General features: G+C 38.2%; 1 protein-coding gene and 1 long non-coding RNA gene across 16 annotated transcripts in view; one reads left to right on the top strand and one right to left on the bottom strand.

The window, feature by feature from the left end:
- Positions 1 to 19425, bottom strand: part of ift22 (intraflagellar transport 22 homolog (Chlamydomonas)) — a 38050-nt gene that overhangs the window by 17005 nt on the left and 1620 nt on the right. For 13 of the 15 annotated variants that reach the window (XR_013304085.1, XR_013304074.1, XR_013304080.1 and 10 more), the window contains one exon: positions 18889 to 18969. The gene's annotated coding sequence lies outside the window, so the exon portion shown is untranslated. Of the gene's footprint in view, positions 1 to 10590; positions 11660 to 18876; positions 18970 to 19425 lie in introns of those variants that run through there. The other 2 variants (XR_013304082.1, XM_077614432.1) reach the window with 2 other exon arrangements.
- Positions 6977 to 16772, top strand: LOC144085314 (uncharacterized). Its single transcript, XR_013304086.1, has 2 exons — positions 6977 to 7194; positions 15590 to 16772. It is a non-coding gene; the product is annotated as an uncharacterized LOC144085314 (long non-coding RNA).

Here is a 19425-nt window from a genome sequence, read left to right as displayed (position 1 = left end):
TTGAGGGAGATGAAAGCGGAGAATTGTGGGAATCTTTTGGATGAGTACAACAACAAATGTCTTTTTCGAAAGGAGATCGTGCCACTAAAGTTTGCCAAAACGTGTCGCTAATAGAGACAAAAGTGAACAAAAACAACATTTAAATAGGTTAATAGTCAATTTACTTCCTGTTAAAGAACCATCAATGGAGATAAATGGCGAAATATGGCGTTCTTTTGGCTTGTAGGTATTATTTTTGGACATCCAATGGGATTTTCCGCTTCAAATTTTCTGCTCATAACTTTAGTTTTGTTTTCTTTAAAGGACGGCTTGTTTTTCAGGTCAACTTACTCATTATGAGCCATAAAATACGACAATGGAGTGCTGTTTAAAGGCAAAATTGGGATGAAAAAGATTAAAAATGTAAAAACAGTTTTTTTTTACTTCCCAAACATCGATTGAAGATTGTTGAAATAAAAGATAAGGCGCTTTAAATTCCTGATTATTTTCTAAAAACAATACTTTTAACATTAAATATGAAGTCTTGTTTTTAAGATCAGCGTACTTATTATGAGCCATAAAATATGCCAATGGACTGCTGTTTAAAAGGCAGAATTTGGAAAAAAAGATTTAAAAAATGTAAAAATTGTTGTTTTTACTTTCCAAACATTGAAGATTGTTGAAAGAAAAGATGAGGCGCTTTACATTCCTGATTATTTTCTAAAAACAACAATTTTAACATTAAATATGACGTCTTGTTTTTCCAGGTCAACTTACTCATTATGAGCCATAAAATACGACAACGGACTGCTGTCTAAAAGACAGAATTTTGGGGAAAAAAGATTAAAAAAATGTAAAATTTGTTTTTTTAACTTCCCAAATATTGATTGAACATTCTTGAAAGAAAAGATGAGGCGCTTTAAATTCTACATTCCTGATTATTTTCTAAAAACAAAACTTTTAACATTAAATATGTCTTTGTAGTGTAAGTATTCCATAAATTGATCATCGTATTGTTTTGAATTCGCCTTTAACGCCCCAACTTGGTTGCAAATGCGGTTGTACACGATCAAAACAACCCACATAAAAACGATAAAGCCGCCTACTCTATTTTCCATACATTACGTCCATGATTTTTTTGTTCAACTTCAATTGCAATGTGTTCCCACTCAACGCCCGTCTATATTTTATAGGCTTCTCCATACCGAAAGTTTTTACTGGTGAATCTGGAACATATTTGCTCCAATAAAAGAGACTTTACTATAAAGCCAAAGGGTTCCTTTTTTCTTTCTCGCAACCGTATTTGTCCAAAAGTGTCGTTTTGCTGACTTTTTTGGAGTCTAGCGTGCTTTTCTAGTGTTTGAGTTCACCGCCGAGGTCTCGTTTCGCACTCCGAGCGACGCGTCCGTCTTTGAAATTCAAGCCGTGCGTCTCGGGGTCGGCCGAGGTAGATCTTAGCTGAAGGGGGTGCTTCAGTGCGTGCGTGCGTGTTTTCGAGACAATCTGGTCGCCATGAGACTCCCAAATAGACAGTCAAGACCAGATGGGAGGATTGGACTAAAATGCTGCTTTACACGAGAGGAAACATGCGAGGATTTGCTATCCAAAACGTAGCTGACGTTCAAACATATGTACTTAATACTTATTTGTTTTTTTGGGAAATTGTCATTTATTTTGTTAATAGTACAATGCCTTGCCCGTGCAATAATTTCGGGGTGTGCAATGTCTTAGATTGTGCAATATTTTAGAATTAGCTTGACTTTTTAAATGACTTATTGATGTTTTTATTGGGAAATACGCACTATGTGGAGTAGCACCACTAATTTTGTTATACATTTTGTATAATGACAATAAAGGCTTTTGATTTGGATTGATTATTCGGGAAATTTCTTGGTTGCAGTAGCGAGACAGACACAGAAGACATTGTAGACCCAGGTAAAAAAATATATATATATATAGGACAAAACAACATTCGGGTACCGAATTATAGCGAATGTATTGATTGGACACTCTAAATTACCCCTAGCTAGGAGTGATTGGTTGTCTGTTTCTCTCCTTGTGCCCTGTGATTGGCTGGCCACCGATTCAGGGTGTCCCCGGCCCCTGGCCCGGAGTCAGCTGGGATAAGCTCCAGCACCCCCTGCAAACCAAATGAGGATAAAATGGTTCAGAAGATGAGATAAATAAACAAACAAACATATAAATAGGTAAATAAATAGATGATTAAATAAATAAACAAATGAATAAATAAATGAATAAATAAATGAATAAATAAATGAATAAATAAATACATAAATGAATAAATGAAATAAATGAAATATATATGTCGCCCTGGAGTATAAGTTGCATTTTTGTGGGGCAGTTTTGTAATTTACCAGAAACCACGAACAAACATTATAGGTTAAAGTAATAGTAAAATAAGCACCTGTTATTGTAATATTTTTAGTTTTTTTGCATAACTAAAACACAACATAAGGAAACTCAGAGTGAAAAAAAACATATATAAGTCGTACCCGAGTATAAGTCGAAGGCTAGCTAAACTGCGCAAAAAGATGCGACTTACAGTGTGGAAAATATGCTATATAATAAAAAGCGTTTTTGGCTTTTAGGGGGGTCTGCGTGGCTGAAACTTTTTGTGTCATTTTCAGTCTTAACGCATTGTGTGCGAGATGCCCCCGAGGTCCGTGAGCTCCGTGACTCACCATTCAAACCTTTGTGCTTGTGACAGAAAGGAGAAAGGAAATGGGAGCCAGATGCCAGCGACCAGTGTACGCCTCACGCAACACAACCCGCACTGTGTGTGTGTGTGGGTGTGTGTGTGTGTGTGTGTGTGTGGGTGGGTGTGCGGGTATGTGGGTGTTTGTGTGTGTTCCACTCGGGCTTCAGGTGGGATTTGAGTGATTTCCCAGCGCCGCCTTTGCGTCAAACTCCGCTCAATGTGTTTACCATGCCTCACGTGTGTCAAAACAGGATAACAAAATCGGCCCTGGCGTTCCCACTTTGTTTTGAGAGCGCTGCCGTGACAACAGAGTCAAAAGAAATCCAATACGAGGGTTAAAGAACCAAAAAAAAGCTTTAAAAATCAATGCCAGCAAATAAATTGGCCGCTGAGGTTTTGGGTCGATGTTTTTACTGAAAAAATGAGCATCCACAGCGGATTTGACCTCTATCGAGTCAATTTTTGGTCATTTTAAGGTACTTAAAGGTCATTTTCTGTACATTTTGTGTCATTTCCTATTGATTGTGAGGAACTTCTGGTTTGTTTGTCACTTCCTGCTGATTTGGGGGCATTTCCAGGGGACTTCCTGTTGGTTTTGAGGCCTATTTCGCTTTCTGATTAACTCATTGGCTGCCGCCGACGGCGCCGTTTTGATGGCAAAAAGGAATATGAGCGCACAAGAGAGTGTGGGAATGCATCGTCTGTTTTTTGGAAGAGGAGTCGTGACATTTTGGAACAAAGGGGCCGCTTATTTGAGGCCTTCTTTCGAGGACGGGCCAAATAGTGCAAATCCAACGCCCACGTTGGGCGGGGTCAGGGGTTATTGCCAAATGTCTCATTCAAATACACTCGGGGACACCGGAAATTTTAAACACGCAAACGCTACACTATGAATATGCTAACGGCGTCCATCACAGTTTAACATATTAGCAGTTCTGGGGTCGAGGGTTTGATCCTGGGAGGGTCCTCACTGTGTGGAGTTTGGCATGTTCTCACCGAGATTGCGTGGCTTTTCTCCGGGGACTCCGGTTTCCTCCCACATGCTAAAAACACGCTAGGCTAGCTGGTTGAACATTTGAAATTGCCCCTAGCTATGAGTAATTGGTTGTTTGTCTGTGCCCTGCGATTCGCCAATTCAGGGTGTCTGCTGGGATAGGCTCCGGCAATTTTATCTTATTTTGGCGTATCTTATTTTAGCGTATCTTATTTTAGCATACCTTATTTTAGCGTATCTTATTTTATCTTATTTTAGCATATCTAATTTTAGCATATCTAATTTTAGCATATCTTATTTTAGCATATCTTATTTTAGCGTATCTCATATTATCTTATTTTAGCGTATCTTATTTTATCTTATTTTAGCGTATCTTATTTTATCTTATTTTAGCGTATTTTATTTTATCTTATTTTATCTTATTTTAGCGTATCTTATTTTATCTTATTTTAGCGCATCTTATTTTATCTTATTTTGGCGTATCTTATTTTATCTTATTTTAGCGTATCTTATTTTATCTTATTTTGGCGTATCTTATTTTAGCGTATCTTATTTTATCTTATTTTAGCGTATCTTATTTTAGTGTATCTTATTTTATCTTATTATAGCGTATCTTATTTTATCTTATTTTCGCGTATCTTATTTTATCTTATTTTAGCGTATCTTATTTTATCTTATTTTGGCGTATCTTATTTTATTTTATTTTAGCGTATCTTATTTTGGCGTATCTTATTTCATCTTATTTTAGCGTATCTTATTTTAGCATATTTTATTTTAGCGTATCTTATTTTATCTTAGCGTATTTTAATTTAGATTAGGTTCAAATTTTATTTCATCCCGTATTTGGGAAATTTCCTGGGTTATAGTAGCAAGAGACACAGAAGACATTACAGACCTAGTTAAAAAAAACTGGAGCCACAGACAGGAAGTCCACAAGGTGGGGACCTGCTGCAAACTGAGACTGAGTTTAACATCAAACTGTTCAGGTTTATTGTTATAGGCTAAAACCTTTTAAAATACCTTTTTTTAACCCGATTTCTAAAATGTTTCTTTTGCGAGATAACACTTGGTATACTCAGTCAATACTACATTTTGGCATCCGTTTTGATGCAGTAAACAACATGTTTGGAACTCAAGTAAAACTAAACTCAAAACATCCCGAAGGAGATTTGCCGGACATGATTTCCGCCAAGATGCGCTTTTGTGGATAACTTTGATTTTGGTTGCTCCCAATTGTTGCCAAGCAACGTAACATTTGTTCACAAACAGGCATTATTAGACAAACATTGGCCAGATTGCTCATTTTCCAAATACCTCCGTTTTTTTTTCAGTGGGACTCTGATTGCATGTTTACTAATAATGGAATAGGAAACTCGGCTTGTTTACAGCAACATTTTGCAATTTTATTTTTTTAAACGCTAACTATGATAGAATACGTTTTTTGAGAAACTTAAAGAAACTTTTGAGAATAAAATGAATTCAACGATAACCTCACTTTGATTAAAGGTATTCTTACACGCGTTGATATTTCCCAATTAGCAATGGCTAATGCTAATTCATTTTTTTCAAATACAGTAAGTACTTCATAAAAAAATACTTGTCCTGAATTTGAGAGCAAAGCAAGGTTTTATAAAAACAACTTGAAGTATTTGACACTAAAAGTATAAATACTGGCCTAGATGATAAACTAATGTTATCGTTTTTGGTCGGAAAAAAAAAGTATGCCAAAATTGTGAAAATGTGGATATTACATTTGAATATAAAGCCTTGTGCGAGAAGAAAAAGGTCATTTTATGTCATTTTTTGGGGTTACATAAATAAAAAAGTTGTTTTCTTCAGTCAATATTTAAATGAGGTCAATATTTTTAAAAAAGTTTGCAAAAAGTGAATGGACTCTATTAATGTAGCATGATTGCTATGAGCTAAGAATGCTATATAAATCAAATTACATTTATGATTAGAACCAAAAATGAAAAGTAGGCACTGACTTACCATGAATTAAAATGAAAAGTATCATCAATTTTTGAATGAAGTGAGGGGAAAAAATGTCTTCTTAAATTCGCTATAGTTGTTTTGTCGTATATATATATATATATATATATATATATATATATATATATATATATATATATATATATATATATATATATAAATATATATAAATATATATATATATAATTTACCTAGGTCTACATTGTCTTGTGTGTCTTTTGTCTGTCTTGCTACCGCAACCAAGAAATTTCCCAATTACGGGATGAAATAAAGTTCTAATCTAATCTAATATTACCATCGTAGTCCACAATGTTGAATTTTGAAAGGTAATGTTACCAAATATAAATCTAGAGGTTAGGTTGCTACTTTTTTTCTTCTTCTTCTGTGGTTTGTCACTACCCTCTTGCTACAAAATTCAATCTTAATTCTGTAAAAACAATGAAATGTAACCCCAGAAGCTGTACATTTCCCACGGATACACTTTAATTGTGGTCAAATTTAAACAAAATGACCGTGCAAAGCGTAGCATCTCCTGCGTAAACGTCCTTAACGAGCGCTAGCTAGCTTAACGCGCCCTTTAGCCACTAGCCATCTGCAGTAATTCAAGTAGCGAGTCAAGTTACAAAGCAAAGTAATGCATTATGACTGGAAAATACCCTTCAGATGATAGACGGCTAACCGGTTAGCCCCGGGGCTGGGGGGCCGAATAGAACGCTTTTGATGCATTGTTAAGACCCCAAAGATGAAAGCGACCACCGAAGAAGCCCGGAGTTAAATTCCGTCTCCGGCGGGGTTCGCGTATATGTGGCTCGGGGATCGTTCGCGTGCGTTTAACGGCTAACAGATGTCGCCATACTGTATGATTAGCGCGCGGTAGCATGAGGCGCGCGTTAGCGGCCAGACAGGAAAAGCGGTGGCGGCAGCTGCGAGCCATCAAGTGGAAGGCGACGACTTAAAAACCCACGCGCACCCACGCACGCACGCACGCACGCGGCCGGATGTATGCTAGCGGAGGAGTGTGTTTATGCGTGTGTGCCGAGTGGCTAACCCGCACAAACACGGTCACAGTCATGTCTTTTATCGTGGCCATCTCGTGTTTAGCCCACCGTCTCCAAAAGTAAACACGAGCGAGGCCTTGAAAAGTTTCCTCGTCACTCCTCCGCGGTTATTTGGAGAGGAATCCAGCTTCCTGCCCCGCGTTTTCCTCCCTCCGAGCGGCTTAATGTGGGTGTGGTTTTTAGTTTTTACTCTTTTTTTTTTTTTTTTTCGCCTACCAGACAAACTTGTGTGTAGCAAGTAGTCCACACCCTTTGACTTAAAGAGCAGCCCCAGGGGGGGGGGAAGGTGGAGCAACCCCTCCCCGAAAAAAAGCCGGAGTCGGGAACGTCGCGGAAAAGCTTCTGTTGCTCCAACGCGGGTTTGTGTGCGTGCGGGTTGCCTTTTTTTGGGAGATTTTCTCGCGTCTGCATCTGGGCAAGTTGGAGAAATGAACGACCCAAGTTTTGAAAAGGTGAGCAGAGTTTGTGGGTACTTTTGGGAGACGGAAAAGAAAAGGGTGGGCTTTTAAATGTGGCTTTTGAGTGGGAAAGTGCGGAGGTATAATCTATTTTAATGGGATTTCAGAGAAATGAAAGCATTTGGCGTTTTGAGCCAGGTGACCTCACCGACCTTGTATTGATTTTGGGATGGCTGAAATGATGGGTTGTAATTTTCCACGCACTTGGGTAGGTTTTTATTTGGGTGTTCTGGATTGAAAAGATTGTCCGTGTGAATGAATTTGATTGGAGGATTGATTTTGTTCCCCATGATGACCTGGTGGTGATTGGTTCGTGAGGATTGTCTTTGGTTTTGGAAAAATATACGGGTAGACAGATACGTTTTAGACCAGGTGTGTCAAAGTGGCGGCCCGGGGGCTAAATCTGGCCCGCCGCATCATTTGGTGTGGCCCGGGAAAGTGAATCATGAGTGGCGACTATCTGTTTTAGGATCAAATTCAAATGAAGAGTATAGATGTATATCACATTTCCTGATTTCCCCCCGTTTAAAACAATAATTGTCATTTTTTAATCATTTTTCTGTGTTTTTAGTTCAAAAATCATTTTGTAAAATCTAAAAATGTATTAAAAAAAGCTAAAATAAACATTGTTTTTGATCTATAAAAACGGAATAGTCAGGGCTTTTAATCCATTTATTTTAATCCATTTATAAAAAAATCTAAATATTATATCTAAAATGGTCCGGCCCACGTGAAATCAAGTTGACGTTATAGCGGCCCGCGAACCAACCCGAGTCTGACACCCTTGCCCTGGAGCACATGTGTCAAAGTGGCGGCCCAGGGGCCAAATCTGGCCCGCCGCATCATTTTGTGCGGCCCGGGAAAGTAAATGATGAGTGGCGACTTTCTGTTTTAGGATCAAATTAAAATGAAGAGTATAGCTGTATATTAAATTTCCTAATTTTCCTCCTTTTAAATCAATAATTGTCATTTTGTCAATGTTAGTTTAACTCAAAACTGTAAAATTGCTCATTCGTGTGAACGTGAGTGGCAATAGCCGGATGTTTATCAAGTACGTACTAATCTAGGATAAAACCTGGGATGAAATAGTTCATTTTCTACAGGTTAAAAAGTAATAAATCTGAATTCTGGTGTTTTATCAAACGAAACAAGTTAGCGCTGTGACAGGAGAACATTAAGCGATCGAGTTCGGCGCTGCTTTTGACGATCTTGGCTGAAAATCATAAAATAGACCCTCATTTTTTGATGCATACACAATGATTGTCTGGGATTTTTCAGAGGCAAGTGCCTAATAAATAAAACTCAAACTGACACAGTCCAGACAGCGATTCTGTGAAAAACACATTTCACCTGTCTTAGTCAATACAGCGCGTGACAGCAGAGTTGAAACAAAGTTAGCCAAAAAAAACACAAGTAAAAATAACTCAAATTGCCTTTAGAAGAGTGAAAGATTGGCAGTTGCAGTCACTAAATTGAGGCTTCTTCAATGAACCTTTTGTATTAGACTTGTTAATTTGCCTAAAGCATTGTGCACGTGGTGCATGCGGGTTGACAAAAATCGACTTGATGGATTGGACGGCGCTCAAAAGACTCCTGTTTACAGTAGTACCTCGAGATACGAGCTTAATTGTTTCCGGGACTGAGCTCGTATGTCGATTTACTCGTAACTCAAACCAACGTTCCCCATAGAAATGAACTAAAAACAAATTAATTCGTTCCAACCCTCTGAAAAAACACCCAAAACAGGATATTGAATTGTAAAAACATTTAATTTTGTTCTAATTCGCCATCTATTAACAAAGTAACACAACTAGTGGTTTAATAGTACTAAAATGTGTTTAATAGTACTGAAATTAGACGGATTTCGCAGAGGGGCGGGGCGATACTTTTTGCACAGCAACGCGCTCGTAACATAACATAAACAGATTGAAATGAACTTGGATTACGATGCAAACACACTCAAAAATAAGTCTACTCGAACCTTACACTAAACTTAATTCAAATTTTGTTTTAAATTTTGATACCTTTCTTCTTCCGGGTTGGCTCTATTGGCCCCGCCTCCACCCTGACTTTCAGATGCAACCAATCCAGGGTTGTTTGCTTTTGTCTTCCCTTCAAAGTATTCCCAAAATGAGGCACACAAATGTCCTCTCAATAGGATAACGCACGACCACTTCCCAACGAGAAGTAGTAAATACTCCTCTCGTATTAGCGAACAAGCTCCGCCATTCTGCACTGACTAACGGAAAAAAAACCACTGAAAATATGCAAGGCTCCGCCCAGTGCTCATAGAGACATTACACGAGGGAGTTGCAACGGGAAAGATAGTGGCCATGATGTTGTTATGAACAGCCTCTCGCGTCCGCTGTCTGCTCGTATATCAAAATGTGTCTCGTATCTCAAGATAAATATTTGCCCGAAATTTTACTCGTATCTCAAATTTCTCATATGTCGGGCCACTCGTATGTCGAGGTACCACTGTATTTCCAACCGAGTTTTTCTCTCTGCATACAGTATCCACTCTTAACGACATTCATGGACATGTCGCTTTCCTCCAGTACGATGAAAGGCATACGCATGTTTTGCTTAATTTATACTTCTCCTAACTATAAAGATTTTTTCGAGCGCACTGAGCTATAATTTGCTTTTTTTTAAATCTATAACTCATCCAAGTTCTCAGAGGTCGCTTTCAAATGGCTTTAAAGTTCCCCAGTGATGTGTTAAGCGTGAAATAAAGTCAGGATTGTTTTGTTTTTTTGACTTCTGCCGGGAAGCAGAAATTTAGCGAGTGACGAGTTGCTGCAGAAGTCGTTGGACGGCGGAGCCAAAACCTCAAGGCGATTATTTCGGTCCCGGGAAATGAAAACCATGGTCTGCCTTGTAATAATGCTCATTTAAAGCGTTCTCAAATGCTTTTGATGCCGTGTGGGAAGAGAAAGACACTGATTGGACCGTTTGGGACACGTTTTGACGAGAAGAAGCCGTGGAAGCTGTGTTCAATCATGATATCATGATGTTCCGTTTGGACTCGTGGAATAACTCTTGACAATAGCCAGCTTGTTAAATCTGGAGTGAGATCATTTATAATAAAAAAATAAAAAAATGTAAAGAAAAACGCGGGAGAAAAATTCTTTGTGCCCCCCCCAAAAAACCATAAACATTGAATTGAATGATTTTATTGTCATTACACAAGTATAATAAGATTTCAAGTTTCACAACAAAGTGCAAAAATAACAACAACAAACAAAGAGATAAATAATAATAAAAATAAATAATCAATGAATAAGTAGTCAACATAATAGATAGTTGACTATTACTTGTTATGTTGACTACTTATTCATTGATTTTTTTTATTATTATTTATAATATAGATAAGTAGTCAAAATGAATAAGTCATACCTGTCAACTTATATTTTTTCCCATATTTGAGACATTTTTTGTTCATTTCAATTATCATTGCGTACGCCAAGGGTGTCAGACTCGGGTTGGTTCGCGGGCCGCTTTAACATCAACTCGATTTCATGTGGGCCGGTCCATTTTAGATATAATATTTAGATTTTTTTTTATAAATGGATTAAAATAACTGGATTAAAAGCCCTGAATATTCAGTTTTTTATAGATCTAAAACAATGTTTATTTTAGTTTTTTTTAAATATATTTTTAGATTTTACAAAATGATTTTTGAACTAAAAACACAGAAAAAATGGATTAAAAATGACAATTATTGATTTAAAAGGGGGGAAAAATCAGGAAATTTAATATACATCTATACTCTTCATTTGATTTTGATCCTAAAACAGAAAGTCGGCACTCATGATTTACTTTCCCGGGCCACAAAATGAGGCGGCGGGGCAGATTTGGCCCCCGGGCCGCCACTTTGACACATATGGCGTACGCCGTATAACAACTTTGTGCAGGATTTTTTTAAAGTAGATTTTTTTTGTAAAAGCGATCTTGGTTCCGCCATTTTGGCTCTAATCTGGATGGTCTCGGTCACTGGTAGCAGACCAAAACGTCATCGTCGACTGCTAATAGTCATGCTTTAAACTTGATATTCACATTTCCACCCATTTCACTATATAGCGCGTCAGCAAGCAATGTACCCAGACAGTCAAACTGTCAGCTTCATACAGCGACATCTACAGAATCTTGAATTTAGTGCCTACTGATTGGGCACCCCGTCCACTTTGGTCAAAAATTTGCGACTTTTAAGTGCACCCTATGTGAGTAAATATGTGCCGCGTCGCACTTGTACGGGTTTTTATCGCTAATAAGGGGAGCAATTGGTCGAGGTTGACAGGTATGATAAGTGGTCACATAAGTACACAAGTACAAAAGTGACTAAAGTGGTTAGCAGTATAAGACATGTCTTGTTTAGGTCTTTTTAGGTGCAGAACTTCAGTTGATGACTCTTGGGAAGAAACTGTCCTTGAGTCTGTTTGTCTTGGCTGTTATGGTCCTGTAAATGTAGAGGTGGAGGCCTGGATTGTATCGTCTTTTCTAGATAATTTGGCCTACTTTAGAATTCTCGAGATCAGCATTTTGCTGGTGCTTGACAGGATGAATATGTAGTGCAAATTTATCACGAAGCAAATATAATCTTACTGTTCGCCCAAAGTGACTGAGACTGCACTCTTGCTACGATATATATTTTATGAACGGCGGCACCTCCGACCGCATTTGAATAATTTTCCACCTCATTACACGGCAACTTTTTACGGATTCAATTCGCTTATGCAAATGAGTGGACGTGGTCCGAAAGCATTTTGTTCTGTTTGATCAGTATGTTCATTTTTTTGTGGAAAAAAAGGCCTACTTCATAACAAATGTTTTCAACAGAGTTCTTTTGCCAAGACAGTGACGCAACCAAAATCTGTATATACACTATTTACCATATTGGCCCGAATATAAGACAGTGTTTTTTTACATTGAAATAAGACTGAAAATGTATCGGTCATCTTAAATTTGGGGGTCTAGACATTATACCCATAAAAACTCTAGATGTGCCAGATATGTTTAAAGTGAATTCTGAACACTTTGATGGTTAATGCAGTTATTGCAATTTTGTTGTTTGCTCACAGTAGATTGGTTCATTTAGATAAAAACCAGAAGCCGTTCATTTAGCAATATGATTGCACTTTAGTTTACATTTTCAAATGTTCAGATATTAAGATGGGATAGACAGTTTTTTGCATGATTTGAATTTGGCAAAATAACATGTTTTTTTTCTCTCATATATTGTTATTGTCAATTATTTCAGATGTACTGTCGTTATTTTGTGTATAAAAATTGAATTTGGTGTTGGAAAAAGTATTTTCTCAAACTAGAGTCGTGAAAAAGAGGGGGTCGTCTTATAGTCAGGATCGTCTTATATTCGGGCCAATACAAAGTCGGAACTTCTTGTAGTCTAGGAAAGTTTTGTAGTCTTTGCAAAGCAGTTTCAACTTATGGAAGAGGTTGTCGACAGGTTTTTTTATTAGAGGCAGCGCTTCAGTATTATAATTATCGTTAGTTCAGCATACAAAATGGGAAAAGTATGGCCCTTACACATTTCTTGTATATTGCTATGATAGACGCCATAAATTCGAAATTCCCAACCCATGCCAGAGTAAAAAACTAAATCCTATCCACATACACAACTTTTCAGCCTATCCCTATAAAACAATTTAAAATATTGTAAAATGACGTTAGCGCCTTGTTCAAAAAGGACATTTATGCTGGGATACGACCGTTTGCAAAACTGGGAGAATTTTTCGGCCTATCGCTGACTTCCAAAAGATGATTCATTCTTCACCAATAAACCGACCGGCGTGGAAGAAAACGACACCCGGTCGCACTCGTTTTTCTTTCCGACGCGTCCCCACGCCGTTCCTCATAAATTCACGGCGCTCCCTGACTTGGTTAACTTTCACAAGTGCTGACTTGCTCTTTAAAACGGCGGTGGAAAAAAAATGAATTGGTCACACCCTTCGTGCAACGGTGCTAAGATGGTGTGCGCTACAAGACTTTTTTCGTAACTTCAAAATTTCGTAAGGAGATGTGTAATTTATATGTAAATCATCTCATTCGTTCCACGGTCCTCACACAACTACCAACTCAACCCTTTAAAATTGGTCAAACTGTCCCAATTTTGTATGAAAGATATGAGGAAACACACAAAAATGATAAGGAAATAATTTATAAATGTCTTAAAATAAATAAAGCATAGGAAAATATGCCCCCGCCGCTGAAATATCTCCCTCCGCGGAGTTATAGATGTCATACCCGTGTTTGTCCGCCATATGGCGGTTCTACCAGGGCCGAAAGCCGTCCACTTTATAGTACATTTTAGACTTTTACGTGTGCCCTATGTGTGTGTGGAAATATGTGCCACGTTGCATTTGTAGTTTTTAATCGCTTAATAAGGGGAATTCAAAATAAAATAACGGATAAGGAAATGCATTTACTTTTGGGGGATTTCGTAACTTGGATCTTTTTCGTATCTCGAGTCACTCATTTGCATATAAAAAAAATCGTAACCTGAAACTTTCGTACCTAGACGCATTCGTAAGTAGAGGTATGACTGTATATTGTTATAATCATATATTTCAGATGTACTGTCATTATTTTCTGTATAAAAAATTAATTTGCGGTTTAAAAAAGTTTTTTCAAACTTGAAAAAGAAGGGGTCGTCTTATATTCGGGCCAAAACGGTATACTCATTGATTAGCAACAGTGTGTCAATATTTTTTTTTTTAAATGAGATACTTATTGTACTTTAAAAGTGTTGAAATGACTGCATTTAAAAAAAAATCGTATCCTGAAACTTTTGTACTTAGAGGCATTCGTAAGTAGAGGTATGACTTTATTAATGAGCTAGCCTGAAGACTTTCAAGCTTGTCAGCAGCTCCTCTCTTGCCTCTTTGAAGGCAACAAGGCAAGGCTTTTCTCTTGTGATCATCGCGTGATTTGGACAGCCTACACAAGACTTTTATGGCAGCATGCCAAGAGCGCATATGATCGGTCTTGGACCTTCCACCGTTTTTGTCCTGGTCTGACCTTCTGGCTATGCGCAACCTTTGACATCGTATGCAGCGTTCCCTGACTTTTGCGTCGCCGTGTGGGACTGTAAGCACATTGTAATATAATAACCCTTTGACTGCCTAAAGCACATTTTTGGGGAAAATTAAAACTCTCATGACAGGATTAAATCGTAAAAAATGGAGCGGGTGGTGAAAAATGTTTTGAAGTGAGCGCCATGCTCTGTAGAAAGGAAAAATATTTTTTAGAGTTCGTTAGGTGGCGCCATCACCAAGAAATAATCACCGTAAAACAGCTGTTTGAATGTAAACAAAAGACGGATGCGGACGAACATTTTACTAGACTTTTTCGGGTTTTAAACTGCTAAACGTTCACATTTTAAGAACAAAATATTCATAATAAATATGTAATTGATCCCAGGAAAATAGTACAGTCATCCCTCGAAAATGATGCACACAAATGTCCTCACAATAGGATAACGCACGACCACTTGCCAACGAGAAGAAGTCTTGAATGAGCGATCGCGGGAGCTAACAGGCTAAGGAAGGAATAACAGCCTACCCAAGTATTGATTGTGGGTAATGAAGTTTTATTCTGAGAAAGGGTGCCATTGGCTATCGGTGTTGTGTGCACGAGTATACTTCATTACCCAGAAAGCCCTCTTTTTGCCCGCGCATGCGCGTTATGCGTTTCCTGTGTAGGCGAAAGAAACTATTCAGTGCTCGTAGATATCTGTTATACACGAAAGAGATGCTGCAAAAAAAGAAAGTGCGCTACAATGATAAACAGCCTCTCATGTCATGGCCACCTGGCTTTCTCGCATCTCAAAATTTTTCTCGTATCTAGAGCAAATTATCTGCTCAAAATTTTCCTCATATCTCGAGCATCTCATAGGTAGAGCTGCTCGTATGTAGAGGTACCACTGTAATATTAAATAGAAAAAAAAACACATGGCAGTTATTTAGCAATTGCAGCAGTTCTTGGAACCGATCTACCGGCATAAACGAGGTATTACTGGAAATAAGTTTGACTTATTTTTAAAGTTTTTTAAAGGGTACGCCAACTCTAAAGGTCGAATTTTTTAGAGACTAACCTTTAGCAAACCAGGTCCTCCATTCACACAGTTAACGTCGTTGTGCTTGTACAGGTGCGGAGGTGTGGTCAGTGTGTGGGTGGATGTGTGTGCATGTAAGTGTGTGTGTGTGTGTGTGTGTGTGTGTATGTGTGTGAGTCAACATTTCAAAGTGTGTGCTGTAATGGGCGAGTGATGAGATGATCTGCCAAATGAGCATTCATTGCAGCCTTGGATAAACCGCCTCAATTTTTTTCTTGTTTATTTTGTGTTTTTTTTTCTCCCCCGTCATATCAGGTGTGGACGACGGATGGACTTTTCCCGACACCCGTGCAAGGAGGGAAGTTTAGTCGGAGGGATTCCTGGCAGAGTGATTTGGTTTTTCATGTCATGTAAATCACATTGCCAGGGATTTCCAACCGGTTTGAACTGAAACGCCTGCAAGGCCTGACGAGGAAGGAACGCGCTCAGCTGCGTCAATTTTTGGTACAATATGGGGGATTATTTTTAAATATATGTATGGAAATTCTATTGTACGAGTTCAGAACTGTATGGGAAATAATGCTTTATTTTAGGGGTGTGCAAAGTTTTAATGTGTATCGGGATAATTGTTTGTTTTTGTTGATTTAAATGTTTATTGCAGTTTTATGTTAGCCTCAACTACACTGCTGTGTTTATGTCAGATATTTGTAAAGAAAAGATGAAATTCTGGAATACAGTAATCCCTCGAATATCGCGGTTAATGTAGAGCACTTGTGTCAAAGCAGAATTTGTCACCCCAATCTTTGCCGTTTTTAAAATGGATCTGCTCCTGGCTAGCCAATCAACTTCAGAGTAGCATGTTTTTCTTTCCCCGTGCCAAGGGCTATGTTAAACCCTCCCCCGAGGAATATCTTAACGAGCCCGTTGATGAACACATTACACCTTAATCATCAAACTGGACGGCGTATGGTAAGTTTGGACGAGGCGCAGGACTTAGCTCGCTCCGTGAACAGTTGAGTGGAAATGCCTGTGTTCACAGTGGCTAAGTTCCGCTCCTTGCGAGACTTCCCCACGTTTTGAAGCACCCGATGTTATAACAGCTGCTCGGAGTCAACGTGGGATTACCGATGATCAAGTTATGCGCTATGCCGCCCGGTCATTAAACACCCAATAGCAAAGGCAGGAAATATGAAAGAGTGCTTTTCATTGCAATAACAACACGTTGATACCTACATCCCGTTTCATTAGGTACGTCTGGACACTTTCCCACTGTTCTAAGCGATAAATTAATTATGGGGGTAACGATTTAATCATTGCTTTATTGTGAATGGAAAGGGAATGCTCGGTTTTGTAAACACTGGTCTGAAAAGCACCCAATTTATTTCCAAATGTACTATATACCATGTATAATGAAGTCTGTGGATAAGGAATGTACCAAATGTGTCCAAATGTGGGGGTGCAAAGCTCAAAGGTTTTCATAAAGACTGATAAAAATGTCTCCAAAGATTTCTCATTCTTTCATTTTCCATACCACTTATTCTCAAAAGGGTCGCGGGGGTGCTGGAGCCTATTCCAGACAAATACATGCAGCACAGAATGAGAAACGACCATTCGCGTACACACTCATACCTAGGGACAATTTAGTGTCGTGAATAATTTTGGGATGTGGGCGGAAACTGGCACACCCATAAATAACCCACGCGGGCACTCAAACTCCACCCATAAAGATCGGAACCCACCGGGCTTCGAACCTTCGATCTCAGAACTGTGAGATGATAATACTAACTACTAGCGTAAATGTGACCGAATGGTTGCCTACTATTGCTAAAAAAAAGTTAAACAAATTGCATCTTTTTCCAAAGTTTGTAACAACGTGTATTACGTTTTGTAAAACTATAAGTTTGGTTAAAAAATATATATTAATAATAAAACCTACAACTTCAACCTCCCTATTATTAGTGAAGTGGTAGCTAATGATATGGCCTGTGTGGATTGAATGTCTCATCGCTCTCATCTCATTTTCCGAACCACTTTATCCTCAGGGGGTGCTGGAGCCCATCTCAGCCGACTTCAGGCCAGAGGCGGGGGACACCCTGAATTGGTGGCCAGTCAATCACATGGCACAAAGAGACAAACAACCATTCACGCTCACACTCATACCTAGGGGCAATTTAGCATCCATTTAGCCTAGCATGCATGTTTTTGGAATGTGGGAGGAAATCGGAGTATCCAGAAAAAACCCACACAGGCCCGGGAAGAACATGCAAACTCCACACAAGTACACCGACCTGGGTTTGAACCCAGATCCTCCACTGTGAGGCCAACGCACTAACCACTCATCCACTGGATTGAATGTACGCAACATATTTTTCACTAAAATGATCTCCCTATGTTACTGCATCCATAATAAAATCTTGTTAACGTTGGCTGAAGAGGTCTTTTAAAGAATGGTGAGGGGTAAGGGGGGGCTTACTCACGCACAGGAAGGAAATACAGGAAATGTCTCATCGGGGTGAAAACAAGTAGCGACTTTGAGCGCAATTACTGTTTGGGTGGCCAACAACGGAAGCTGGATCCTTGTGTGTGTTTGTGTGTTTGTGTGTGTGTGTGTGTGTGTGTGTGTGAGTGTGTGTGTGTGTGTGTGTGTGTGTTTGTGTGTATTTACAAGAATAACTACGTAAGCCTTAGGATAATGTTACGGAAAATTAAGCTTTGAAAAAATACAGATACAAAATTACATAGCTATTAAGCAAACAAGGTAACTAAATACGAAACAAAACGTTTAAATAAAATACTAAAGAAACATTCATAAACTTGAAGGCATAACTATCAGAAAAAAACTTTTTAAAGGATGGAATTGTTAGATCAATTACAGCATGCAGAGCGTATAAATAAACTATATCAAGAAAATATGCAGTTCACGGAATATCCAATTCAAAATACTGCAGTAGAAAACTAAATACATTAAGAGGACCAAATATAAAATTCCATAATCATTACCGTATTTTCACGACTATAAGGCGCACCCTCAATGAATGACACATTTTAATTTTTTTCCCATATATAAAGGACACTGGATTATAAGGCGCTCTGTCTATTTTGGAGAAAATTTAAGACTTTTAAGTGCGCCTTATAGTCGTGAAAATACAATAAGAGAAAATAAAAATATAAAATTAACATAAAAGAAAAATATTTGAACATGAAGGAATATTCAGAAAAGAATTAAACCAATGTAAAACATTAAAAGAAAAATACTGCACATTGTGATACAGACCATCTCATAATATATTTGTTAAAAAATTATGCAAAAATTATGACAGCTTTCCTCCAACTCACTGTTTTTTAACTGAAAGCTCACTGAACTGCCACAAATATTTAATATTTTATCTCGTAGTAAAACTATCTAGAGTAAACAATTGCAGTCAACAGAAAACATTTTGCTCAAATGTAAAAATATATGATGATCTAATATTTGTCAATAGTTTTGACTTTTAAAACTCCTCTGTACTAGGTTAGGATAATATTTGTAATAAATAATGCATCTATATTTGTGTTGTCTGTGTTCTGTGGATTACATGTGTTGCTATTTCCAATTTGTTGGAGGCATTACTCACGTATAGGTAGATCAATTGGTGGTATTATTACTGCATTATGGAATCCAGAAATGTAGAAAGTGAGATGAAATTGGGCACCATCTGTAGGACAAAATGTGCATTGCAAGGTCAGGGTCCATTTTATATTGCTTTGGCCTACTTCTCGTTGGCAAGTGGTCGTGCGTTATGCTATTGTGAGGACATTTGTGTGCATCATTTTCGGAATATTTTGAAGGGAATACAACAGCAAACAACCCATCGATAGCGAACGTGAGGGTGGAGGCGTGGCAAACAGTTCGCCCGCCCAGAACAAAGGTAAAAAATAAAAATAAAATTAGATTTCAGTTTTGTGTAAAGTTACATTAAACGTATGTTTGAGTGTCTGTATATATTAATCCAAGTTAATTTCAATTTGTTTGTTCCATTACGAGTGCGTTGTCGTGGAAACGAAACCCCAACTCGCCCCTCTGTACGTCTCTCTCTCCCGTCGGCGAAATCCGCCCAATTTTAGTTCGATTAAACACGTTTTATTACTATTAAACCACTAGTTATGTGTTA

Source organism: Stigmatopora argus, chromosome 12, assembly GCF_051989625.1.
Source record: "Stigmatopora argus isolate UIUO_Sarg chromosome 12, RoL_Sarg_1.0, whole genome shotgun sequence".
Taxonomy (NCBI): domain Eukaryota; kingdom Metazoa; phylum Chordata; class Actinopteri; order Syngnathiformes; family Syngnathidae; genus Stigmatopora; species Stigmatopora argus.
This window is presented reverse-complemented; position numbering and strand designations above follow the sequence as displayed.